The sequence below is a fragment of the Schistocerca piceifrons genome, chromosome 3, assembly GCF_021461385.2.
Source record: "Schistocerca piceifrons isolate TAMUIC-IGC-003096 chromosome 3, iqSchPice1.1, whole genome shotgun sequence".
Classification (NCBI taxonomy): domain Eukaryota; kingdom Metazoa; phylum Arthropoda; class Insecta; order Orthoptera; family Acrididae; genus Schistocerca; species Schistocerca piceifrons.
The window spans coordinates 444,959,293-444,964,474 of record NC_060140.1 but is presented as its reverse complement, the minus strand read 5'-3'; the positions used below and the strand labels follow the sequence as shown (position 1 = coordinate 444,964,474).

Sequence of the window (5,182 nt, the reverse complement as noted above, 5' to 3'; positions counted from 1 at the left end):
CTAGTGGGAGTGGGGCTAAAGCGTCCTCCTGTAGACCTCTCTCAATCGGCATCGCTGCCGACTTGGCCACATTCATGAGGCTGCCCGCTGCCAATCCATAGCGATTGATCCATTGTATCACCGATCGTACCTCGTCACCAGATCGGACAAGTAGTAGAAGGTCATCAGCATATATCCTGCAGTGAAAGGTGTGATCCCTCAATGACATTCCCGAGAGCGTGTTTTTCAACCCTCCGACAAGTGGTTCGAGTGCAATCGCGTAAAGGATCATGGAGAGTGGGCATCCTTGGCGAACTGACCGTCGGATCGGAAAGGGACACGCAATCCGTCCATTCACCAGTACACGGGATGCAGCTCCACGGAAAAGGCGCTGAAAGATGTCGAGAAAGTCAGGCGGGAAGCCCATGCGGGCCATAACGGACAGAAGGAACTTGTGGAGAACTCTGTCAAAGGCGTGGTCGAAATAAATGGAGATCAGAGCAGCTCGAAGGCGACAGCATGTGGCGATGGCTATTAAATCCCTGCATTCGCTGGTTGCCGTTTGCATGTTAATCACTCCGCCCTGTGTCGTTTGCTCCATTGAGAGGAGTAGAGGCAGAACCTTCTTTATGCGGCTGGCGAGTAGTCGGGCGAAGATTTTATAGTCAGAGTTGAGCATTGTAATGGGCCTGTAGTCCTCGACCGTCCGACCTCTGGAAGGCTTGTGTATCGGTATAAGGAGACCTTCCACGAATGCAGGTGGCACGTGGGAACCGGGGGTCATCAGTTCTTGGTACATGCTGATCCATCGGGGCATCATTAGATTGCGGAATGTCCGATAAAACTCGAGCGGCAGTCCGTCTGGCCCGGGAGATTTGTTGAGTGCTCCCTTGTTAAGCGCGTCCTCGATGTCGTCCCGTGTAATTCCACCTAACAGCGTCGCCGCTGCTGCATTGTCGAGGGTGTGCGACACGTGCTGCAGCATGTCGTGATCGTCCGCTTCCTCTTCCTCTGTATTCACCTCGTCGTAAAACCGGCGATAGTGATCTGCAAAGGCTTCTGTAAGCGCGGCCTGAGTCAGTACGACCCTACCACCTGGCAATACGAGGTCCGTGATCAGCTGCTGTCGGCGTCGGCGGCTGTCGAGCACGATGTGATGCATAGACGGGTTTTCTCCTTCCGCTCGACGTCGCGATCGCACGACGACCCCCTCCAAACGTTTCCTCGTAAGAGACAATATTTGACCTTTAATTCGGCGACATTCCATTTGTCGGTTTGGAGATGGTGGTTGGCTGTCGAGTTCGCGAAGCATCGTGTAATAGAAGTCCAATGTGAGACGATGCCAAGCTGCTATATCTTTACCGAATTGAGTTATCACACGCCGAAACGCTGGTTTTGCACAGTCCACCCACCATGCTAGAGTCGAAGGATATCGGGGAAGACGACGTTCGCAATCCAGCCATGTGTCGGCGATAATCGCCACACACCGTTGGGTGGCTTGCGGAGTATCAATGTAGATGTAGATGTAATCCAACGGCATTCCGGGTCTTGAAGATGTGCCACATTCAGCTTCCAGGGTCCTCGGCTGCGCCATATCCGCTGCTGTTGTAGAGTGAGTGTGTATATGAAAGCGCTATGATCGGAGAAGGCAAGCGGCCAACGTTCGGCGTCCAATACTCCCGGCGCTAGAGCTCGTGAAACATAAATGCGGTCTAGGCGACTGGCTGAGTGACTAGTAAGGTATGTCGGCCCTGGACGGTCACCGTGCACTGTCTCCCACGTGTCGGTGAGAAGCAGATCTCGAACCAGGAGCCGAAGTTCTTGACAAGTCGAGAAGTGTGGGACTTGGTCATTGGGGTGGAGCACACAGTTAAAGTCGCCGCCGAAGATATATTGATCGTAGCGGCTGATAAAGAGGGGGGCGATATCCTCCGAGTAGAACAGCGATCGTTCGCGGCGTTGGTCAGTTCCTGATGGAGCGTAAATGTTAATGATGCGTGTGCCCAGTGCTGTGATCGCCAGCCCCCTTCCTGACGGAAGGTAAGTCACTTCTTCGATGGCAATTCCGTCGCGCACTAGTATTGCCGTACCGCTGCCATTCCGGTCCACCGGTGACATATGTGTCACATAACCGTAGAAAACGGGGAGGGCCGCTATATACACTTCTTGCAACAGGGCAATGTCAACATCCGAAGAACGAAGCATCTCACGCAGCAACTGGATCTTCACTGCCATTCGTATCGTGTTGAGGTTAAGCGTGGCGATACGATAAGCTTGTTGCCGAACCGCAGGTCTTAAGTTATCCATTAAGACTGGAATTGCCTATGGCGCTTCTGACTCTATTGACACCTCCGCATCCCCACAAACCTCACCTGCCGTCCTTGCTAGAGAGCCGGTGCCAATGGCGTGGGCCCTGTTGGCGTAACTTGCATGGTTCCGTCGTCGTCGTTGTCATCCGCCCATGTCGGGGAACTCAAAGCAAGATCGGCTTCCCGAGCATCCTCAGGACTCGGCATGGGTGCTTGCACTCCAGAAGGTGGTGGGCAGCATCTGTCCTGCATATCGGCATCCGATGTTGCCACTGTAGGTATATATGGTTTGTCCTCAGTTCCGTTCGGTGGTGCCACACTGCAGCAAATGGCGGCTGCCTCTGTGGTAGCGCAGTCATTGAAGGTGGAGTTTTCGTCCTCTGGAGGCTGCGTCGCATCCCGTTCGGAAGTTGCTCTACGCCTCCGCTTCCGTCGCTTCGGGGAGCGTTGCTTCCTGGTGTGTCCGTCTGTATCAGACGACGGCAAAGATTCCCGACGTTCCGGCACAAAGGCAGCTGTAGGCACAATAAGCGAGTCTACGGCCATGCTATCGTCATGTATGTTGTTATCCGTCGACGGTGGCGGCGGCCTCGGAAGTGAATCCGTAGCTTGTGGAACGGGTGTGTCGTCATCGCCCTGTATTGGAGGATGGAGCCGCGACCCAACAGTGGATGTCGGCTGTCGTGGTAAAGTGGTAGCTGTCGTGAGGGCTGCTGCATAAGTCACGGGAAGCAGCGTCGGCTGCGATGGCGGGTCTGCGTCAGCGTGATTCGACGTTGGAGACATTCTGATCTAAGGTGTCCCTCCTTCCCACAACCAGAGCAGGTCTTTGGTTGCCCATCGTAGATGACGATGGCACGGCAGCCACCGATAGTCAGATATGAAGGTACATGTCTTTTAAGTTCTATTCGGACCTGGCGGACTCCATTCAGCACAGGATATGTCTGCAATTGCGTCCATTTTTCCGCAATATGATCATGGACCGTGCCGTAGGGGCGCAGCGCTGTCACGACGTCCTCCGCCGGTAATTCGAAAGGAAGTTCGAAAATTTTGATCGTGCGAAGTCCCATGCCAGAATATTCGACGTGTACAGACCCCACATTGCCATCAGCATGGCAGAAACGGAGGCCCTGTTTCGTGTCCCGAAGGATCCGTTCACATGTTGCGTCGTTGATGATCTTGACATATACGATACTACTCACAATGGACAAGTGAATGCCGAGAATGTCGGTCGCCGGGATTTTAACTTCTTCTCGTAGAAATCGTTCGACTTCGAGTGCTTTGGGCCGTGCAAATTCGTTGCGGAACGTAAATTTGAGCGTCGATTTTCTGTATTGGTGCGCCATGGTGATCTATATGCTGAGTACGGCACGCGCGAAACGGCCGAGTACGATGTAAACAACACAAGCGCTCGCTCCGCGGCAGGAACAGCGCGTCCTCACCGCAGCACAGCCAAAGGCCAACTCACCACTCAGCTACTGGGGGCGGACAACATCTGTAGTGAAACGGTATGGAAGGGAAGGACTGTGAGAAAATAAATTTAAGGCATGTGAACTGTGCCACTCTTCTGAAGAAAAGTAGAAAAATTTATGTAAAGAACGTGCCGAAATGACCATACAATCTCCGTCACTCGAGAACACAGTTCAACGCGAACAGAATTTTGACGCCTTTTATACAAGTCCTCATTTTCTTCCGTTCGACGACGTGTACACAAATTTCAGTAATGTTTCAGTAAATTCGGAAGACTATTTTGAAACCAAGCACTGCAGTTTTATGCTGTAGGGAAATGTATTTTATCGCAGTCAGTACTGCGATCTGGGGATGCGCCTGTTTTTCAGTACTTTCATGTTCTGTCAGCGCTGTACGTAACATAAACCAGCGTAGTAACATGCCTAACAGAAAGCACAGAAAAACATTGTATTACCACCTATTCTATAATCCGGTGGCGGTTGTGAAATGTCCACATATTTTCATGTTGGGCGACATTTTTCTCGAACACGAACAGCTAGTAAGATCATAAACACTTTTTAGAGAATTGTATTGCTAAATCATTCTGCAGTCGTACGGAAACTATTTCATGGTCCTTACGACTACAAGGAAAGAAAGAAATAACTGCCGGAATCAGTCGGACTGTCAGTAAAAATGTAAATGTCGTGTGACTAGGATCTCACGTCGGGTAGACCGTTCGCCGGGCGCAAGTCTTCCGATTTGACGCCACTTCGGTGACTTGCACGTCGATGGGGATGAAATTATGATGATTAGGACAACACAGCGCCCAGTCCCTGAGAGGATAAAATCTCCGACCCAGCCAGGAATCACGCCCGGACCCTTAGGATTGACATTTCTCGCGCTACCCACTTTCTTTTATGGTTCGTTGTATTTGGTCGTAGCGGACGTCACATGACATCCGTTTAAGTTCCTTGTTGATCCTTTCACTCAGTTTTTTTATTACAGAGGTCAGGCAGCTCTCTGACCGAACACGCTGAACTACCGTGCCGGCGTGTCATCCTCGCGCAGGGGCCATGCTAATCTTCTCTGTATCGTTCCAATTTTAGTATATGTACCGCCGAAGCGAGTACATCCCACTCTGCTACCGGAGGCGGACAGTACTGTCAGTGAATTACGACGACTTAGCAAACCATACGGAAACCTACATTCCGAATTGGAGCAGACAGTCGTACTAATCTACTGGCAGTAACGAATAATCATGGCGGTGACAACAACATACCTGAACGTACTAAAGTAAAACAAAGTAAAGAAAACGTGGTCTAGTAAAAAAAGTAAGTATATTAAACTAAAAAGGTGACACAGATCTTTGTCATATCTTAACTAACGAAGACACAATATATAGTAGACTTTGAAGCAAAGCAATTTAAGCCCTAACACGAGCTATT

The 5,182-nt window shown here is 50.9% G+C and overlaps 1 non-coding gene across 1 annotated transcript; it reads right to left on the bottom strand.

Annotated features, from left to right (window-relative positions):
- Nucleotides 1-4,763: 4,763 nt before the first annotated feature.
- Nucleotides 4,764-4,867, bottom strand: LOC124791118. Its single transcript, XR_007016544.1, has one exon. It is a non-coding gene; the product is annotated as a U6 spliceosomal RNA (small nuclear RNA).
- Nucleotides 4,868-5,182: the final 315 nt, after the last annotated feature.